This window comes from Etheostoma spectabile, unplaced genomic scaffold, assembly GCF_008692095.1.
Source record: "Etheostoma spectabile isolate EspeVRDwgs_2016 unplaced genomic scaffold, UIUC_Espe_1.0 scaffold00569732, whole genome shotgun sequence".
In the NCBI taxonomy this organism is placed as follows: Eukaryota; Metazoa; Chordata; class Actinopteri; order Perciformes; family Percidae; genus Etheostoma; species Etheostoma spectabile.
In genome coordinates, this window is record NW_022605287.1 from 104 (window position 1) to 23,276 (window position 23,173).

The window sequence follows — 23,173 nt, forward strand, 5'->3', positions numbered from 1 at the left end:
CCTGCTCATCAGATAAACACTCACACACATTACACTCCGATGCGCAGCACCGGGGCAACTCGGGGTTCAGTGTCTTGCCCAAGGACACTTCGACAATGACTGCAGGGGCGGGGATCGAACCACCAACCTTCCAATTGGCAGGCAAACGCTCTACCACTGAGCCACAGCCGCCCCTACTGTATAAACTGTACTCTTACTCCGCTACATCAGGCTACAATGAGCTCGTTACTCGTTACTACGCTTCGTTGTTTTTACCCCCGCGTACGTCTCATTTTAATGTTTTATTTTGACAGAAAGAGAATCTTCCGCTGAAGGCTCTACCACGTGACTGTGCTTAACCAATCACACGTCGTTGTTCAGTCATGTGACCATACTCGTTTCAGCAGCGCGACAGGTTAGCTTTACAGTCGTAGCAAAGCAAAGACGTCAGAATCAACCGTCGCCGAGGCAACGCAGACCAGGAGGAACACCCCCCTCCCCCCCCGCCTCATAGTGAAAGCATGGTTACCTTTTAGGAAAAGTGTGAAACAGCAGCTACGTTATGCGGTGTGTTCAGGGTCTACCAAAACAAACGGACATGTGAGCGTTCAACAAGTCAACCTCTAACCTGAGGAGACGTAGCGGTGGTTTTAGTTTCTGCTGTGGAGAGGTGGATGTTTGTCTTTTAGGTTACATACAGTATGTTTTACACATGCAGTATCCATCCTAATGTGATGTGACAAGTCTCGCAAGTAAGCTATTTTGTAATTAATAAATTAATTTTAATTTATTCTATTGATTGGATGAACTCTAATTTGCCTAATAATGATTATTTTGTATTTTTGTCGGTCTGATTGATGCTTGTGTTAAGAAATAAATCAGACGTTACTCAACAGTTACTCACTACTTGAGTAGTTTTTTCATCAAGTACTTTTTTACTCTTACTCAAGTAATTATTTGGATGACTACTTTTACTTTTACTTGAGTCATATTATTCTGAAGTAACAGTACTTTTACTTGAGTACAATCTTTGGCTACTCTACCCACCTCTGGTCATTTTGACGTCACATTGCCGCGCGACAGGATGAGGCCTGAACGTTAGCCAGGTAACGCTAGCAACATTAGCTTGCTGATTCCACTCTCCGCTCGGTCTTGTTTCTCTTTCTATTCTACTGGTAATGTTATATTTTGACATACAGTCTTTTTGTTCCCCTTTTACTTCAGACCTCCAGTATTTGCAGTAAACACCACACACCCTCATCTTTGAACTTGTCGGCCGCTTCTGACGCCTTGTCCTTCAGGTTCTTCACCGCGTCGTCGATCTTGGCTTCGTTCTTGAGGAAGAAGGGTCTAATGACGCGGTTAAAATCTGGACGGAGCCGTTGGCGGGAGTCGGAGCCATGCACCACACCAAGAAGGCGCCCTGGGAAAGAAGACGGGCACATTACAGGTCAAACTATTCCACACGTTGGTGAGTTGCTGATTAGTGAAATGCTGAGTGAATATAAGTTGGGCTCTTATTGTGAAAGGTAACAACAGAATACTATGCTATTGAGTAGTTTACACACACATAATGAAACCATAACGGAGATAGGGTTGCCAAATATAGCAAATTGCACCATTTTATATTTAACATTATTCTTCTTGAACACAGCTTGAATCACTGGGCTCTCTCTCTCTCTCTCTCTTTCATATACTGTACACATATACATGCACGCCCGTCCCTGTAAGCAAACACAGGCTCTCTGCATCAGTGGCAGCTGGGGAACCTGCTGACTCAGCCCTCAGCCCTCTGGTACTCTATCATCAGTGCAGGGTGCCCCGCCCTCCCCATGTTGATTAGTTTACTCTGCTAAGAACTGAGAGAAAACACACACACCTCCCCCACACATGCACACACTGGTGTAAAGCAGTACCATTGTTAGACTCCAGCCACACTTAGCTTTGCCCCCTGCAATATAGATTTGTATTTATTTTTGGTCCGGGGCTGAGGTCGATGTCAAACATAACACACCTAAACAAAAGCGTAAAATTCCAAATTTGTGTCTAAGTGAATAGAGGGAACAACAATCTTAGACGTTGGTCCAGTATTAAGAGAGATAGAAAAAAACGCTGAAACGCTGCAGCGAGTGGTCCTGGCTCACAGGTAGGACATCACAAAGGGTTTCACTAGTTTTATGAATCAGTTTTTCAGCATAACACATTGACTGAAACACAGAAAATACCTTTCCCATGTAGTAGAACGGGAACCAGGAGAGGAAGATATCAGCAAAAAACTCAGCCACACTAAAGACTCCGTACACCACCCAGTAGGTCAGCCATTTGGTATCGTCGTCTTTGGTAGCACTCTCTATGGCCTTAATCCTGGAGAGAGAGACAGAGAGAGAGAGAGAGAGAGAGAGAGGAACAAGATGTATAAAGTCAACACTAACACACTCTTGTGTCACCCAGCATGTGGTCGTCCACAGGGTGCCATTTGTGAAAAAAGCGTAGGTGGCCCGAGGGGTGTGTGTGTGTGTGTGTGTGTGTGTTAGGGGGACGGTGATTATCTTCAGAGTGAGTAGTGACTCTAGAGTCCTAGTGAGAGAAGCTAAGTGTCTCCCCTGTTCTTTCTAACCACGGGGGGAGAAGTTAACCCTCTCCTTGATTTCATGTTGTTGATGGAGAAGCAGGAAATTAATCGGGGGGGAATGCAACTCTACCAAGCTACGGCCAAGCAACAAGCGTCACCGCGACATTACATTTTGCGAGAGGTGCACCTCAGGCTACAGGTCTGTGTCTCCACGTACCCACGGCGCTGATTTACCGCAGGACCATAAGTTGGTCTTCACAGGCTGCCCCCGTGTTTTAGACTCTCAGAAACATCTACACAACTATGATATGACTTTTATAACAGCTGCCCATTCAGCTGTAGATGGAGCTCTGCCTGCTTTAAAGCCTCACTGCTGAGGTCAAACCGAGGCAGAGAACACCGACCCTCTGATCAAACTGAACCAGAGCAGCTTCCAGCCCCGGCCCCGGCCCTCTCTGCTCTACCACCGGCCAGTCACATCTCATCCACATGTAGGTCTGATCAAAGAAACAATCCACTCTCTTTACTGTGGATTCACAATATTGTACACACCAACCAACCACTGGTTACCCTCATCTGAACAACATTCAGCTGAAACCATCAAACATCCTGTCTGAGTCCTGGGGCCGTCCTACAGATTCTTTTTCCTTAACTGTTTGGTATCCATGGTAATTAAGGGTTAGGACCTGATTTAGGAAAGAAGCCACTGACATGTATCTCCAAGTTTAGTCAGGTTTTAAATCCATTTCAATTTTTCAAATGATATAACATTGAATACCCAAAATGCAATGAAAGTAGCGATTAAGTATTTGTAATTGTACTTAACGTTTTGGGTGATTGGTTAAAAAGAAACCCGTATTTCTCTTATACAAGTTAGATACAAGGGTTAAACACAAAACGTTGTCTTCAGGCACTATTTATCAAACCTCGGACTCGCAAAATCAAGCTTTGGCCTCAAAACGCTGCTCTCAAATCATAAACAAAGACATCAAAATGGTATCCACTATCAAGCAGTCGGGAAACATTACACCACCAAATAGAGAAGACATTGTTCAAACATTTTTAATCTCAAAGCTAATTACATAATTCTCCAAAAACATGTTCATCAGAAATTACTACTCTGCTTGGTTCTTCCTCCTGCTTGTACCCCTATTTTTTACAGTACTGTACACAATACTGTACACACAGTACTGCACCCTGCATCTCACAGAGCTGTCCTCTGTCTCTGGGATCCTGTAGTTCTTGTTCTTTGTGGATTTGAAGCTACAACCGGAACACATCTATTGAGCAGTCAGTGCTGTAACAGATGGAAAGCCCATGTTCAGGACCATGCAATGTGTTCATTGTAGAGTAGAGGCTGACATTTTTTCGGGAATCCCACGGGTCACGGGATTCCCGTGGGATTCCTGCAGGATGGGAGTCATAGTTACTATTAATCACGGGATTTGGACGGTACGGGATGAATGGTTAACGGGAGCAGACGGGGGCGGGGATCAACCGATAGCAAAGACGACAAAAAAATCTAAATGCACCTAAATGCAAAAAAAACTAAATGCACCACTTTGTAGTTTCCTTTCAATACGCCTACAATGTAACACAATTAAAAAATAACTACACGACCCAGCCGTCCCAGAAGCCATCGGGGCTTTTTGTCACGGCCTACCGCTGTAGTTCAAAGAGCAGCGATGGAGGGAGCTAACAGCCGCGGAGACGTCCATGTGGCAAAAAATGATTTACAGCGCAAAGTCAGAAGTAAGGACATGTCTGTTAAGTTCACAGAACTGGTCGGAAAGTCTGAAATATTAATTAAGTTTATGAGAGTAGAATGTGACGGTGATAGCACGATGTACGCTGCCTGTAAGACGTGCTTAGTCTTCGTCAAGTACGCTAGTGATTCAGGGACCAGCGGTCTGAAGAGGCACGCTGGCCAGGCACAGGAGGGAAGGATCAGCCAAGCATCGCTTCGTTCATCAAGCAGAAATTGCCGTCAGGTGTCAAGTCTCGTCTGACCGACAAAATTGCTCGCATGTAAATGGGAGCGGTACAGGAGCGTGAGTCAGTTTAAACAGGAGCGGGATGGGAGTGGGACTCAATTTACCAGGAGCGGGATGGGATGGGATGGGATTAGTTTTTAAACTTTGGTCTGGGAGTGGGACGGGACAGGATTTCTTTCTATGGGAGTGGGACGGGACAGGAATGAAAATCCACTCCCGTGTCATCCTCTATTGTAGAGTAGACAGCCTCCACTGCGCCCACGTCGTTTAAATAGCAATTCTAGGCGTGCTGGTCTTACAGGGAGGTGTGTTCAGGTGCATTCTGGGCGTGCTGGTCTTACAGGGAGGTGTGTTCAGGTGCATTCTGGGCGTGCTGGTCTTACAGGGAGGTGTGTTCAGGGCATTCTGGGCGTGCTGGTCTTACAGGGAGGTGTGTTCAGGTGCATTCTGGGCGTGTGGTCTTACAGGGAGGTGTGTTCAGGTGCATTCTGGGCGTGCTGGTCTTACAGGGAGGTGTGTTCAGGTGCATTCTAGGCGTGCTGTCTTACAGGGAGGTGTGTTCGGTGCATCTGGTGTGCTGGTCTTACAGGGAGGTGTGTTCAGGGGCATTCTGGGTGTGCTGGTCTTACAGGGAGGTGTGTTCAGGTGCATTCTGGGCGTGCTGGTCTTACAGGGAGGTGTGTTCAGGTGCATTCTAGGCGTGCTGGTCTTACAGGGAGGTGTGTTCAGGGGCATTCTGGGTGTGCTGGTCTTACAGGGAGGTGTGTTCAGGTGCATTCTGGGCGTGCTGGTCTTACAGGGAGGTGTGTTCAGGGGCATTCTGGGCGTGCTGCTCTTACAGGGAGGTGTGTTCAGGGGCATTCTGGGTGTGCTGGTCTTACAGGGAGGTGTGTTCAGGGGCATTCTGGGTGTGCTGGTCTTCAGGAGGTGTGTTCAGGGGCATTCTGGGTGTGCTGGTCTTACAGGGAGGTGTGTTCAGGGGCATTCTGGGTGTGCTGGTCTTACAGGGAGGTGTGTTCAGGTGCATTCTGGGCGTGCTGGTCTTACAGGGAGGTGTGTTCAGGTGCATTCTGGGCGTGCTGGTCTTACAGGGAGGTGTGTTCAGGTGCATTCTGGGCGTGCTGGTCTTACAGGGAGGTGTGTTCAGGTGCATTCTGGGCGTGCTGCTCTTACAGGGAGGTGTGTTCAGGTGCATTCTGGGCGTATTGCTATCTTGAGGCAGCAGGAAGTGATCGCATCATTGACCGACAAAAACCTCTACAATCACTAATGCAGCATTTATTGTTATTTTAACAGAGAATAAGTAAAATGCGCCTAGGCTCGTGCACAGCGTGTCCCCACTATGCTTGATACACACACAGGGACATGCAGCAGCACACACACACGCAGAAGATTAAAAATGAAAATATGACGGTGTAAATCTACCATCATAACAGCAATGCTCCAAGGTCCAAATGCGCCTGGCTGGAATGGGAGATGATTGGTTTGATTGGTTGTTAAAGGGAATGGGAGAGGACCTCTGATTGGTTGTTAAAGGGAATGGGAGAGGACCTCTGATTGGCTGTTAAAGGGAATGGGAGAAGACCTCTGATTGGTGGATTGCATGTTACGCCCAGAACACACCTGATTAATGCAGACACTAAGGACAACCCTGTAGGACCATGCACCTGGCTTTTTCCCGCCGTCAAACCATCAGAAGTGGATTTGGACCCTCCCAACACGCACCTACACCTCAGATCATTAAAATAGGCCCCTGGTGTTTTAGCAATGGAGAAAAACTGTAATAGTAGCATGAGTTGCTAGGTAACGTTTACACATACTGTACGTTGATAACGATGTTGGATCGAGGACTTCTAACCTGAGATGAGATAGATTTAGATTCCTAAAGTGAGCTAGGATTTGTTACTGTAATACCAAATTGGGAAAAATCCTAACTTATACTCTTCCTTTCTTAAGTCAAGACTCTAGAAGTTTCTGTAAGACATTATGTCCCCAGCATTACACTGCTGGCAGTGAAATCCATTTTCCTCATCGAGTGATTAATAAAGAGCTTCTTTCTTAAAATGAGGCAGGGCGAAGACAAGTTGGTTGGTTCCTGGCAGTAACTTCCCTCATCTGATCACAATGAGACGAGTGAATGAGGGAATCATGGGATGAATCCTCTGATCAGGATTTGTTTATGCGATTATGGTATCATGCTGTATAACCCCATATTAATACATTTCTGAAGTACCAGTAATGATGATTAAAAAAGCTCTGGAACCAGCTGACACATGCAGGGCAGCATCTAATGTTCATTCAGAACCGAACCCAGTGACGCGCTGGGCTGGACTTCACATTCCTGGGATGTTTCTGAAAGGTAAATAAAGGTGTATTCCACTGCACTACCGCACAGTCTGCAGGCTCACAAGGGACCGCTGGCGACTCAGCGTTAACTATGACCTTGATAATTATTGAATAAAAGCTCCTTTTGAGACGCGGGTGAAGTGCGAGCTCGAGGACAGCTTCTTCTGGGTTTACTTTAATGTCCATTACACAGCAGACGCTGACCATATTACCCAGCACCTCTCAGCCTGGGTGTGTGTGTGTGTGTGTGTCTCCACGACATCATCAGGGTTATTTTCTCAGAATGTACCAAGCTTCTCGGAGCCACAGAAGACATATAGCACTTTGGCCGCGTAGTGGCCGCGTAGTGGCCCTGCAGCCATCTGAAGGCACGACCATGGCTGTTGGTTCCTCCTCTCTAAGACGACCCCAGGGGTGTTTCATAGACTAGACCCCCAGGGTGTTTCATAGACTAGAGGGGGCGCCAGGCAACATGACCTCATATCTAAACCAGAGAAGGTTTTAAAAACCCCTCCCAGTTTGGTTAGGTTTAGACACTAATGAGAGGGCGTATTCCCAACGAGCCGCTATTATGTAGCCAGCCCCACTTGACAAGATCGCCCAATCAGGTGCAGCCATTATAGAAGAGGGCGGGGTCAGGGAAGAGCAACTGGTGGAGCTCACTAGCGTGCAGCGCCGGGGCGATCCATCCGTGAAAACAACTAGATTCCAAATGTTGCTGTACATTAACTGTTACATAAAGAACTGCGATTAACAATATAAAAGTCAAATTTACAACGATGTATTTAGTTATTACTTTTAAAAACAAATTCAAGTTCTGAGTGAGTCCCAGGAAACATCTTTTGGTCATATGTCACTGTCATGTGACCCAGACAACAGGTCCGGGCAGAACGGATCAACGGCCATCGCTGCCCACTGCATGCTGGGTAGATTTGTGTCCAACATAGCTGATAGGTACGTTTACAAGTCAGACAGACTAAATCTGTTCAGATTACAGATCATCTACAGTCTGTTATTATTCACATCAGCAACATACGCATGTAGAGCATTTTGACAGCTGCTGTCATAACAGCTGTCATGATAAAAACAACTGGAGACTAATCAGCTGGTTTTTGTCCCCGCCCACTGCCGCCGCCGCCGCCTGCTCTCGTCCCCTTTACAGGCGAGGCGTTAATAATAATAAAAATAATAATAATAATAATAATAATAATAATAGTCATCCCTATTGGCAAAACTACGTGGCAAAATGGTCAACACTGAGCTCCTCTCTCATCTATCTTTCTATCTTTCCATTTGTGTGCATCCATGTCCCAGAAAAGCTTGTTACTAACTTAGCTCCGGGGAGTCATTCCCCGGAGTCCTTATGTTCTTTTCCCCCCAGCATGTTTCCTCGGATCAGGGAGGCGCCAAAAATCAGGGTAGCAGCTGTCCATGGTCCCGCTACATGTCCTGCGATGCCATGTTACATCCTGCTACGCTCTGCGGTGCCCAGCTACGTCCTGCTGTACCTTGTAACGCCCACAGTGCCCTGCTATGCTACAAAGAACTACTACAGACAAACTCTTCATTCTAATCCCAACCGGCCCGTCAGACACCGCCTCCCAAGAGCCTGGGTCTGGGTCTGACCGAGGTTTCTGCCTAAAAGGAAGTTTTTCCTCGCCACTGTCGCACTGTTGCTTGCTCTGGAGGAAAAAACTGGAACTGTTGGGTCCTTGTGGATTCTGGAGTGTGGTCTAGACCTGCTCTATCTGTGAAGTGTCTTGAGATAACTCTTGTTGTGATTTGATACTATAAATAAAATTGAATTGAATTGAATTGAATCACTGTTTCTTTACTCTGGATTTTTTAAAGTGTTTTTTCAACAACCAACAATTTTGACCATATTAAAATGATATAGTCCTCGGAATAAAAGGTGGTGGGTGGTAAAGGCGGGCTCATATAATTATACAATTTGGCATATCTTCCATCAACAGTCAAACCTTGGGTGACGTTCATTGCGACACAACAAAGAAACCGCAATTTTGTCAAAATATTGCGATTGGACAGTTATGTAATAATTGTTACAGGCCTATGCACAAATATATGTTGTAATTGGTGCTTGAGCAACTTGTGGTTTTTTTACTTGGGGGGTGGGGGTGGGGCAGTCTGAATATCCCTAGTGCGGGACTAATACAGAATATTGAATATAGAATGTAAAGGCAGCAGGGCAGGGATGTGGGACATGTCTGGTTGCTTCTTGTTGCATCACTGTGAATATTATATTTAGACTCAACGGCATGATGGTAATAACTTGTATGCCAACTGTAGACAAGTACAAATATCCTCTGTCAATTGGCTCCAATCACTGTACATTATATGTACAACGACCAATCATTTCTCTTCATTTCTTTCCTCACATCATCTTTTCCTCTCTGTTACCCCATGTAACACTGTTTACTTATTTATTACCGGTTGTTCATTATGATTTGTTGTTAATTTCATTGTCATTAGAGTATTTAAATCTACTTTGAGTAAGTGGTAAGATAATAATAAAAGGGTTGAATACTTTTTATAGGCCAGTGTTTTGTCATTTTGCTATAACAAGTCCCTCAGTTCCTTACAAAGGTTGCTCTACTTAGCTCGGCTATTTAAAACACCGAGTGTGCCGTTTCAACAGAGCTCGTATTAATAGTTCCAAGTATACAACGGCCAGAGTTCCAGGGGCCCACTAATGGCAGTCTTTATCATGCATGTCTATTCTCTGTATAAAGGTTCTCTCTGTTTTCAGTCCAGGCTCCCAGGCTCCCATGGTGTTTAGGTACAGCACACTGCCCCTTTAACCGTCCAACTTCCAGAACTGACACAGCAGATCCTCTCAACACTTCAAAAGTCAGCGTACCGGCACCGGGGGGGGGGGGGGGGGGGGACGTTAGGCTGTCTGGGTTCCTCCAGTTATATATCAGTCGGGAAAGGATGTTGGAGCATGTGAACGGGGACGACATACTAAGGGCTCTGGTTTCACAGCAGTGTGGTTACTATGGTCGCCACCTTCAGTGTGAAAACATAAGCCACGCCTTAGTTTTGAGCCCAAAGCGATCTCGTGCACCGAGTGTTCTTAGCTCTAATAGAAGAACTAATCTCTGTTCAAACTGTCACGCCCAAACCTCATTTATTATATATTAGTCTCTTATTATTACCAACAGTAACAGATCACATGTGTAGCATTTTAACAGCTACTCTGTCTTAATAAAAACAACTGGAGACTGTAACAAGCTGATATTTGGGTCTGATAACATCCGATTGAGACCTAACAGGATGTGAGGGTTTCTGTGACTTCCTGTTCACGCTGAAGGCTACAGGAAACAGCTGGAAACTGTCAGCCAGTCCCCCGGCCTTCTGTCCCCCCCCCCCTTGCTGCCACCACCGCGCGCTCTCATCCACTTCCCAGGCGAGGCGACACTCATCTCAGCGAGCCTATTGTCTGGGACCCTTCCACAGCAGGGTTGGTCTAACTCTGGAGTCATTAATGATGTAACACCAGGGCCAGGGCTGTGTTCAACACACCTGCTCAGGTTCAAACTTGTTCATAAGGCGGGCCGGAGCTTGGATGGAAATGGATTAGGCCACAAATCCTCTACCAATAAGAACGGCAAAGGTGTCGATTGTCCCGCCTGAACAGGTGCAACAAAGCAAACAAGAGAATCGAGAAGATGTCAGTCAATCAGTCTAGCCACGCCCCCACAGTCTGATGGGTCCAATCAGCCACGTTAACTCAAAACACCTGTGTGGGTGTCCGGGCCTTTGATGCCAAAATGCTTGTACTAGTCAGGGAGATGAACCTGGGGGTTGTAATGATGTCATGTGGACTGGATTTTAGAGCTTTCTTATGTAGGCCTGCCAAATATAGGGCAAGGGAAAGTCTGCGATTGAAGGTCCAAGAGCCTAGCCTAGCCTAGCCTAGCCTAGCACAGATGCTGCAGGTAAGTGGTTCCAACTAGCCCCAATAAGTGACAAAATAACGCCAACACGTTACTATTTCCACGTTGTGATGTGCTGGCAGCTCACGAGAAGCCCGTGGTGAGGAGCAGAGAGGAACGATGTGCTGATCCCTCCGCCAAGTAGCCGTGCTTCGGCTTCTGAGAACATAGTTCCCAGTTTGTATTTGGTTAGAAGATGGCTGGAACATGTTGGTGTTATTTTGTCACTTGGATTGGAGATTATGTCCACATTGTCACTTTTTGTTAATAGTTGTCGGTTTTTAACAATGTACGTCATCCCGGAAGCACTCGATGAAGAATACTGAATAAAGAACTATCCCTTCTAAAGACCCGGCTGTCAGAAATGTCCTAGAGCTCGGCCCCGACCCCGCCTCAATCTCACAGGCCGTTTTAACAAGACTTCTCTAACGCTTCTCTCCATAGTCAATTCATCTGTCAATTATTTTCTCCATTAGTTGTTTGGTCTATGAATTATCAAAAAATATCAATGTTCCCCAAAGCCCGAGATGGCGCCCCAAACGTCTCGTTTTGTCCACAACTTAGAGACATTCAGTTTCCTGTCCCAGAGGAGAGAAGACACTAGAGCATATTCACAACTAACACGCTGGAATCAGAACATTTACATAATCATCATGACTTGCTATGTTCTTACTCTTATTTTACTTTGAATTTAACTGTGAGCAGCTGTAACTATACATAAGTACATACATACATACATACATACATACACACATACATACATACATACATACATACATACATACATACTGTGTATACACGTAAGTTCAGGAAATGACATCACTTTACTGTAATGCAGCTTTTAAAACCAGTAAAAGACACTTATGCCGTATTATGATATCTAAAATCTAAGACAATGTCTAGTCTCATATCACAGTATCGACATATCAGCCAGCTCATCACACACACACACACACACACACACACACACACACACACACACACACACACACACACACACACACGAGTTGATTGAGTCATCTCTGCAGCTCTACTTCTACCACTACTAAAACGGATTCAAGGAAGTGTGTGTGTGTGTGTGTGTGTGTGTGTGTGTGTGTGTACACACTAAGTGCTAAGAATAAGACACTTACGAGATGTATGCCGGGTACAGGAAGCCGATGAGGTTACACAGCAGGGAGGCTCCGTAGCCGATGACCAGGTACACGGCGATGACGGCGACCACAGCTGGAATCAGAGCCGCCAGATGTTAGTCCCGCCCACTCCCGGCCCACTGCCCGGTTAACACTTCTAACTTTATTCTATTCCTCCCAGACTGTGTATGAGGAGCCATGAACAACGGTTCGTTTCTCTAGTTCGGTTATGACGAAACGGAAGCCGACAGTAGGTCTTCCTCTCGCGGCTCTCTCTGTTCCCCATCCCGGCCCTGCCCCCGGTCCCCGGTCCCCACTCACCCAGAGCGATGTAGGTCCTGCTGACTCCGGTTCTGGCCTCGACCTTCGCCAGCCCGTCCGTCATGAGGTTCTTCTCATGGAGGAACTTGTTGAATCGGTCTTTGAGCCCCTGCGCCATGGCTGCACTTCCTTCTTTCGCGAGGCTGCTTACGAAATGTGTTCCGAGTCAAACTGCGACAGGCTGCCTGCAACCCAATCCGCCCGGATCCACCGCTAGGCTCTCCGTCAGACCGGATGTACAACACGGCATCCAACCGCACCGTTTCAAAGTAAAAGCACGAGGTGTGGATTTGACTAATAATCAGGTTGTTCATCCAGGGACTACACCCTGCCACAAGACATCTAGTGATGCTTTTTGTGTCCCCTGTTCAAATACATACACTACCGGTCAAAAGTTTGGGTTCACTTACAAATTTCCATTCCCCTCCATTATAGACAGAATAGCAGCTGATCTGAGTGGGGGGGGTGATCTTTAATGTAATATCTGCATTGACCATTATCAGCAACCATTCATCCAATGTTCTAAAGGCACATTCTGTTTACTAATCTGATATCATTTAAAAAAAACTAACTAAGAAAACATTGGACAGCCCTTATGCAATTATGTAAACACATAATGTAATCTGAAAACTGCTGCCCTGGTTAAAAAAACAATGCAACTGATCTCAGCTGGTATTCTGTCTATAATGGAGTGCAATGGAAATTTCTAAGTGACCTCAAACTTTTGACCGGTAGTGTAGATTACAATTAGAGCACCGGGCAATGTCTTAAAATTGCTTTCTTGTCCTAAACGACTCCTACAGAGAGAAACTTTTAGATTTTTTTTCCAATTGAAAGCCATGTTGAATCCGGGACTTCATGAAGTCTTTTCTTGTAATGTATTTTGTCCTTTTTGGTTTCTGTTAACGCTCCCATGTCATGAACATTTCACTTTGCGGTTTTTAACATTAATATGAGCCCCCCCAGCCTGCCTATGCCCCCCCAGTGGCTAGAAATGGTGATAGGGTGTAAACCGAGCCCTGGGTATCCTGCTCTGTCTTTGAGAAAATGAAAGCTCAGATGGGCCGATCTGGAATCTCTCCCTTATGAGGTCATAGGCGCAACATTACCTCCCTTTTTCTGCTTTGCCTGCCCAGAGAATTTGCCCCCCCCCCCATGAGAGAAAGACATCATGGCTTTCAAATGAGCAAAGAGACAGTTGGTCAAGGCCCACCCCCCAGCCTCCACCTTGCCTTCCACTATTATTTAGCACTGTGGGACTTTATTCTGATTTATTGTCTTTTTTAAATATGAATTTGAGTATGCCACTTCCTGTATTTTTTTTATACATTTTCCTGTTTGTATAAGCCGCATCAATAATAGCTTTTGAATATGTTCTTCAATAAGACTGCCGTTTAAATCTACATAAAAGACGTGACATTCTAACTCCATCTTTATATTGTACGGCCCTGTTGAATTCTTTAATCCCCCGTGTAGCACAAGTAGAAACTGTTCCTGCTTTCCTTCAGGCCCTATATAGAAGGAGAAAGATAAATATTAGAGGAGACATGTCCCCTGCACCCCCGCCCCCCCCCCCCCCCAACGCCTACGTCAACACCTTTCTCACAGAAGTATCCCTATGAATGTGCGGGCATGTTTCCTGTGAAGGAGGGTGGAAGTAAATGTGGGGTCGTACATCTATGTAACTGTCTCTAGCTTGATGCAGCTGGTGCACAACTATGATGGAGAAAGGGTTTATTTTCCCCTGACTTCAGTTACAGGCATTTAATTCTCCTCACGGTGTACTCTCACAAAACTCTGCCCATCAAGTCCTTCAGGTTCTGGGTGATTGGGGTAAAGCGGCGTTATGGTCAGGTTAGGGAGGGAACTGACTCTCTGCCTTAGAGGATTCTGTCCTGACAGGCTAAGATTAGGGCACATGGGATGTCCTGTGAACACTGAGCCCTCTGCAGCCACACCCTAACTTGCACTGATGACATTGCAAAATAAAACTGCTGGCATGGATGCAATGATTTAACGGTAACATGCTGCAGGTTGAAAGGAGCTTTCTGGTGTGAAGAATTCTGATGACGGCAAATCATTTTACATTTTCAGGTTCACATCTGGGTTTACATGCTTTATTTATTGAACCATCTCCAGAATGCTTTATTTGTTCATAGTTCCTTCAACAGACTCCTTCCTCCTTTTCATGACATGTTTGCATACTGTACATGTTTTTCATATATTTCCCGTACTTTCCAATCTGAGTTTAGCAAACGCTACAAGGGTCCAAAATCTGGAAATGGAAACCTTTTCAAATTTTCAGTTCATTTATTCAACTGTAGTCCTTTTGTAAGATCATAGACCATTAATATGAACTATACAGTCTATGGGCAGATGTTATGAGAGCCATCACTTGACTTGGTCAGTTGTTCCCAGATGTCAAGTCAGCCATAAAATACATTTTACAAAAGCACACTAAAAACACTCAAAAGCACAAAACAAGGAAACAAAAACAAGACCTTTTAAGAAGAAAGCAGCAGCAACACATGACAGCCCGTCACTCATGGAGATTAAAACAGAACAAAGGAAAAAAATAAAACCATACACAAACAGGAATGTTTACACTACTTCACATACAACATAAAACATACGCAGACACGTAGCAACAGGCAGAATACATGGTGTCATGGAGATATTAAAGGTCCTGTGACATGGTGCTCTTTGGATGCTGTTATATAGACCTTAGTGGTCTCCTAATACTGTATCTGAAGTCTCTTTATATAGACCTTAGTGGTCTCCTAATACTGTATCTGAAGTCTCTTTATATAGACCTTAGTGGTCTCCTAATACTGTATCTGAAGTCTCTTTCATATAGACCTTAGTGGTCCCTAATACTGTATCTGAAGTCTCTTTATATAGACCTTAGTGGTCTCCTAATACTGTATCTGAAGTCTCTTTTATGTAGACCTTAGTGGTCTCCTAATACTGTATCTGAAGTCTCTTTTATGTAGACCTTAGTGGTCCCTAATACTGTATCTGAAGTCTTTTATATAGACCTTAGTGGTCCCTAATACTGTATCTGAAGTCTCTTTTATATAGACCTTAGTGGTCCCTAATACTGTATCTGAAGTCTCTTTTATGTAGACCTTAGTGGTCTCCTAATACTGTATCTGAAGTCTCTTTTATGTAGACCTTAGTGGTCCCTAATACTGTATCTGAAGTCTCTTTTATATAGACCTTAGTGGTCTCCTAATACTGTATCTGAAGTCTCTTTTATGTAGACCTTAGTGGTCCCTAATACTGGATCTGAAGTCTCTTTATATAGACCTTAGTGGTCCCTAATACTGTATCTGAAGTCTCTTTTATATAGACCTTAGTGGTCCCCTAATACTGTATCTGAAGTCTCTTTTATATAGACCTAGTGGTCCCTAATACTGTATCTGAAGTCTCTTTATATAGACCTTAGTGGTCCCTAATACTGTATCTGAAGTCTCTTTTATATAGACCTTAGTGGTCTCCTAATACTGTATCTGAAGTCTCTTTATGTAGACCTTAGTGGTCCCTAATACTGGATCTGAAGTCTCTTTATATAGACCTAGTGGTCCCTAATACTGTATCTGAAGTCTCTTTATATAGACCTTAGTGGTCCCCTAATACTGTATCTGAAGTCTCTTTTATATAGACCTTAGTGGTCCCTAATACTGTATCTGAAGTCTCTTTTATATAGACCTTAGTGGTCCCTAATACTGTATCTGAAGTCTCTTTTATATAGACCTTAGTGGTCTCCTAATACTGTATCTGAAGTCTCTTTTATGTAGACCTTAGTGGTCCCTAATACTGGATCTGAAGTCTCTTTATATAGACCTTAGTGGTCCCTAATACTGTATCTGAAGTCTCTTTTATATAGACCTTAGTGGTCCCCTAATACTGTATCTGAAGTCTCTTTTATATAGACCTTAGTGGTCCCTAATACTGTATCTGAAGTCTCTTTTATATAGACCTCAGTGGTCCCTAATACTATGTGTATACTATATACATATATATTATTTGGCAGGTATTCAACTGTCACACACCAGTATCCAGAGCTTGAGCTCTGCAGGGAGCCAGTGTTTTTGGGATTTTTTGGCCTCTAGGTGGAGCCATTCACAAATCTCAACAGGTGCTCACACCAGTGATCCCCACCCCGACACCACTGAACCTAATCTACACTGTACATAACATACACACAATGTATTGCCAACTAATGCATTGATTAGATTAGACATGGCCCAATATGTTTTAATTTTTACATTTATTCATTGGCACAGGCTCAGCTGACTGTTCCTCAAAAAGCAGGTGGTAGCAGATAGTTCTAAAATGAGAAATATGTTAAAGGTCCAATATTTGCTGCTCAGCAGGTGAAACACATGCTGCCTGCGTATGTCTGGCCTTAGCTCCACCTGTTCATCCTGGTTATCTCCACCTGGCTGGACATGGCTTCCCCTTCTTATCTGGTTATCTCCACCTGGCTGGACATAGCTCCACCTGTTCATCCTGGTTATCTCCACCTGGCTGGACATAACTTCACCTTCTCATCCTGGTTATCTCCACCTGGCTGGACGTAGCTTCACCTGTTCATCCTGGTTATCTACACCTGGCTGGACGTAGCTTCACCTGTTCATCCTGGTTATCTCCACTGGCGGGACATGGCTTCCCCTTCTTATCTGGTTATCTCCACCTGGCTGGACATAGCTCCACCTGTTCATCCTGGTTATCTCCACCTGGCTGGACATGGCTTCCCCTTCTTATCTGGTTATCTCCACCTGGCTGGACATAGCTCCACCTGTTCATCCTGGTTATCTCCACCTGGCTGGACATGGCTTCCCCTTCTTATCTGGTTATCTCCACCTGGCTGGACATAGCTCCACCTGTTCATCCTGGTTATCTCCACCTGGCTGGACATAACTTCACCTTCTCATCCTGGTTATCTCCACCTGGCTGGACGTAGCTTCACCTGTTCATCCTGGTTATCTACACCTGGCTGGACGTAGCTTCACCTGTTCATCCTGGTTATCTACACCTGGCTGGACGTAGCTTCACCTGTTCATCCTGGTTATCTACACCTGCCTGGACGTAGCTTCATTATGATAACATAGATTGTGTGGGGCAGGATGTGGAGAACTGAAACAAAATAAAGCATTCAGCATGCTCACAGCAGATCGTATTTCCCAACATTACACCTTGATAATATCAGAATGGGCGGAGACAGGCCTGAAGTCAACAGGTCAGAGGTTTTGTGGTTCTGTTTATAGAAACTACATCCTGTTATATCACACAATCACACGTGCATTTGTGGGTTCTTGTGACGTCAGCTGTCAGTCACGGCCCCAGCCGTTCTGCCACAAATCCGGACCTGGTGGGTGTTGAAGGACACGCAGCCATTCAGCATTTTGAGGATCTGGGATTTGGATGCACACATTATATTGTGAGTAGGATGGACTCATTATTGGTTTTAGCCTTTTTTGTGTGACTTGTCAACTAGATAAATATATAATATCACCAGGGAAATTATTAAAGAGCTCAAATGATGTTTTTTTGGGCTTTTTCACTTTCCTTCATTATGTTGTATATCTTGTTTGTGCATGTTATAGGTTTAGAAAGGGTGTTTCACACATGAAAGTCCGGAACAATGTTCATGTTTTTGTTACATTGTCTACATTTGGCCCCAGCTCCTTTTTAAAGACTTAATTGTAGCACGACTTAAAAACTGCATAATAGTTATGCAGTTATTAAGTCGTGCTACAGAGGCGCAATGAAGTCTTTACAAAGTAGCTGGGCAAACTTAAAGGGATCATAGTTGCCACAGCTCTGAAACCACATCATTAACCACGTTTTTCGCTGGCAAGAGTTGTTCCCTATGCTCTTAGGCCAAAAGTTGAAGCTGAGATTGACTGAACGAGTGACCATGGCATCATATTCAAGTTCAGCAACTGAGCAACACCCATTGTTCCAGTTGTGAAGAAGAATGGAGATGTCGGGATTTAGGGTGATTTTAGAGGGACAGTCAACCCCGCTCTGCAGGTAGAGAAATATCCAATTCCACAGATTAAGGAATTGCATCACTGTCCGGGGGGCTCTCTCCGGGAACCATCACCTTATCATGGTGGACAGGTTTGTGTGTCCCTATGAACCTGAGGGCTGTGTTGTCTGGAGCTTTGTGCTGCTGGTAGGGTCTCCCATGGCAAAGTGGTCTCAGGTGAGGGGCCAGACAAAGAATGGTTCAAAAACCCTATGAGTAAACGAGGTAGAGATGGAGGGACCCTGCCCAGAGGAAGCCCAAGACCCCCGTCTGGAGCCAGGCCCAGATGGAGAGCTATCTAAACCAGAATGGTTGTCTGTTGTTGGACTTCTGTGCTAGTCATGGATTTTCTATAACAAACACCATGTTTGAACATCAAGAGACTACGTGGTACCAGAGCACCCTAGGCCAAAGGTCAATGATCGATTTTATAATTGTTTCATCTGATCTGAGGCCGTATGTTTTGAACACTCGGGTAAAGAGAGGGGCAGAGCTGTCAACTGATCACCATCTGGTGGTGAGTTTGGTCAGGGGATGGGGGAAGACTCTGGACAGACCTGGTAAGCCCAAACGGGTGGTGCAAGTAAATTGGGAATGTCTGGAGGAGGCCCCTGTCCGACAGACATTCAAATCACACCTCCGGCGGAGCTTTTCATGCATCTCTGTGGAGGCTGGGGTCCCTGTGGAGGGCTGGGTGCATTGAACCTAAGTGGACAATGTTCAAAGTTTCCATTGCTGAAGCTGTTGTGGGGAGTTGGGGTCTTAGGTGCCGTAACCCATGAACAGTCTGGTGGACGCCGGTGGTCAGGGAAGCCGTCCGACTGAAGAGTCATTCCGGGATATGTTATTAGTTGCAAGTTACCGACGGGCCCAAAGGGCTGCAGCCTCTGCCGTGATAGAGGCAAAGCAGCGGTGTAAGAGAAGTTTGGAGAAGACATGGAGAAAGACTTTCTGTCGGCCACAAGGTGCTTCTGGAAAACCGTTTGCCACCTCAGGAGGGGGAAGCGGGGAACCATCCAAGCTGTGTACAGTAAAGATGGGATGTTGTTAACCTCAACTGAGGAGGTAATAGGACGGTGGAAGGAGCACTTTGAGGAACTCTTAAATCCAGCTGACACGTCCTCCATGGTAGAGGCAGAACTGGAGGAGGATGAGGGATTGTCGTCAGTTTCCCTGGTGGAGGTCACTGAGGTAGTCAAACAACTCCACAGTGGCAAAGCCCCAGGGATTGATGAGATCCGTCCAGAAATGCTGAAAGCTCTGGGTGTGGAGGGGCTGTCTTGGTTGACACGCCTTTTGTGTGGATGAGATTTTTTTTTTTAAACGAAGGAGGAATAACTGCCGTTTGCAGGGTTAGCATGGCAGCGTTAGCCACGGTTAGCCAGGACCAGTCAGGATCTCTTTACTGCCAGTGTCTCAAGTATTTTTGCGAGTAACCAACTCAGGTACTCTAGCTATTTAATTCAATGTGAGTACACAGATGTTGAAATGAAAACATTTTACACAGGTCTCAGCTGTGAAAGAGACCTGTATCTCAGTGTGATCTTTCCCTGTATAATAAAGGGGAAATAGTATGCAAGTAAACACGTGTCAATAGATTTTTATTTTGAAGGTCCTGACCAGAAGTGGCAGTTGTCATCTTGATAGACTTCCACTATTGGCCAAAATCCAGGACAGCCCAGCCTCTTTCTAAAGCTCTCTCACTGCAGCGTAACCTGGGAGGCTCCACCACTGAGTCCCCACTCTTACAATGAAGCTTGACTTGAATATGCTTTTTTTCATCCTCAGCACTGTCGAGGTCACTCTCCTTCTGGAACATTGTCCAGCTCCTTGCCAGTGTGACTGGACATCTACAGTGTGTCGTGTTTTGGAGCTGAGGTCATGCCGGTTTTCCATTCCAGCACACATGAAGTGTAAGTAACCACATTCTTTCAACTCTGATTTTAGGGGGGACTTTATGTGTATTTAGATCAAAAGGTCCCAATACTGTTTATTTTTGTTTCAGGTGGCTTGTGGGGACCAAACTTTCTTCTATCCCTCAGAATGCATTCGCCAGTTTGGCCAACATTTCTCACATGTAAGAGTTTTTTTTTTTCCACCATCACTGACCCTTTTCTTTCAAACCAGGCTAATTGGCAAGACCAGAGAATGCCACTTACCAAAGAAAGCCCTCATACCTCCACCAAGGCTGCACAACATGTTGAACAGCACACTGGAAGTCCTGACAGACTGTAGACAAAAATCCCAATTACTGTACAAAGACATAATGACTTCTATAATACTTTTTATGCTTCAAAAGCAAAACAAAACATTGGATCATAATCTAGGATGGCAAAACCCACCAAAGTTATGACAAAAAAGCCCTTCACTGGTTTCAAAATGAAGTTTTTGCATACAAGTCTATGAGAGAATTACACCTTGAATTACTACCTCAGTAAACATTTTCATAATGTGTTTATGATCTCAATCGCTACCTTCTTCAACACAGCATGATGTTCATTTAGTAAATTATGGTCCCATTTATTTTCGAATAGAGGATGAGGCAGGGGATGATTTTAGGCGTAACTACACAGCGACCTTGTGTGAGAACTATCATCGTCTGGCTTATAACAGACTGTCGGTTGGTAGCGTGAAACAAACAGCAGTCTCTTATGTTTTGTTGACCCATCCATCCACCCCAACCTCCTTCCTACGTGGATGTTCCTCATCTTCCCTTCCCTTTGCTCCCATAATTACTACAGCTGCTAGATTGCACTACAACGCAAACACATGGTGTGAAAGCTGTCAATCAAACTCTGTACCCTGGCCTCAGTTAGTAACAGTACAATAGTTATTGGGGGATCGGAGCTGAATCCTGTATATTTGAGCCTTATAGATCCTCCCCAGTGTTTATATCGATTTTTAGTTGGACCCTGCCCTTGTCGTTGCAAAACCTGCAACAATAGGAACCCTGTAAATTCATCTACCTGGTCATCCGTGTGACTGTGACTCAGAACGTAAAGCGGCCGTCTACCAATCCTAGGTCGGTGGTTCCATGTGTGAATGTTTGTCTGATGCTCAGGTTGCAGGCCTTCTGTGAATGAATGACCTGTGTGTGTGTGTGTGTGTGTGTGTGTGTGTGTGTGTGTGTGTGGTGGTGTGTGTGTGTGTGTGTGTGTGTGTGTGTGTGTGTGTGTGTGTGTGTGTGTGTGTGTGTGTGTGTGTGTGTGTGTGTGTGTGTGTGTGAGAGAGAATGGGGTGAATGGTGCCTGTACTGTAGAGCGCTTTGAGTGGTTGCTAAGACTAGAAAAAGGGCTACATAAATGCAGTCCATCTACCATTTGTCCACTACTCAACAAAATTGCAACCAATTAGGGTAAAAAAGTAATTGTCCTGGAAAAAACTAAATTTAATTAGACTATCTAGTACTATGTCCCTAATTGAAACAAAGTACCTAATAACTACACTAGAAGAAGTTGGATATTTCCTTGAAAAATGACATGCCAATGCTTGCATGTTTAGCTAGCCTTACCTGTAATTACTCAGTAATTATTTAAAGTATACCTTTAAGGATTTATTGCCATTGTGGGACCACAACCTGAAAGTTAGGGTTTAGATTTTAGGAATACTGGAGCTGATAATTTACCTACCATTTTCTAAGTATTGCTGCAATATTTAATCCTGAATATCCACATTATTGTTTTTTAATATATATATTTTTTTATTTAACCAGAAAGTCCCTTGAGATTGAAATCTATTTTCTGAGGGAGACCTGGCCTGTGTAGCATTATTGTTGCTTGTGGGGGATTTTTGTGTCCCTGGCATATTTATTTTGTCACAATGCTATTTAACATCAAAAGAAACAAAGATTATCATCTTCTAACTCTAGGCGTGTCTTAAGGACAGGAACCAGGCAGGATGTCTTCCACAGCAAAGGGACCCTCTCCAGACTCAGGCTCAGGTTAAAGATGTGCTGCATGAACTTAACTTCCACTCTTTCCAATGCAAAATCACACTTTTGGTACTAGATCCTTTTCTCTATTTTGTTTTCCACTGCAGATAGCACCACCTTCTTATAGGTTGCTCCATTCATTTCGATGACGTGAGAGTAGATAGATCAGAAAGGCACCAAAGGGAAGGAGGATTGGTTTTAGATAGGAAGGAAAACAGTTTATCATACAGATTCATTATAACAAATTAAAACCGAGATGTGACAGGCTTTGTTCAAAGTTACACAGAACAATGAACCAATGACAGTTTTGTGGGCAGTCCCCGGGGTAAAGAAGGAGATCTAGTGAAGTCTTTAGGTGAGTGGATTCAGGGATTGCTGGAGATTGAGAATGACAATGTGGGACTGAGTGTGCACACAGAACCGCTGGCCAGCAGCCCAGCAGGAAACAGACCCAGGACCATTCTGGCAAAATTACTGAGATCTGGTACTGGTACTGTACTGCAGGAAGTGAGAAGCAAGGTAAAGCTGACCTGGCAGAATAACACCATATGCTCTTTCCAGACTTCTCCAAGCCACACAGATGAAGCATAACAAGTTCAAAGAGTCTTAGAAAAGCTTCATGAGAAAGAGGTAAGATTCAGAATCCTAAATGGAAGTAACTTGGCCAACATTGGTCATTTGGCTGCTACATTCCCAGTGTTAGCAACGCTAGCTAGTCTGTTAACATGAAATGGTCAAAAAATGTTGGACTGGGATACATTCTAACCTATGTCAGATGCAGGGAGCCCAGGATCCAGATTATTTGCCCTGAGAGATGGGTCAGTCGTAAACAGGATGATAAGCACAAAGGAAGATGGGTCCAGACTAGTTTACTGTTACCCAAACTAAAAAATATATGTTT

General features: G+C 44.7%; 1 pseudogene; it reads right to left on the reverse strand.

Annotated features, from left to right (window-relative positions):
* Nucleotides 1-1,184: 1,184 nt before the first annotated feature.
* On the reverse strand, nucleotides 1,185-12,556 carry LOC116685298 (receptor expression-enhancing protein 5-like; annotated as a pseudogene).
* Between the last annotated feature and the right edge of the window lie 10,617 nt (nucleotides 12,557-23,173).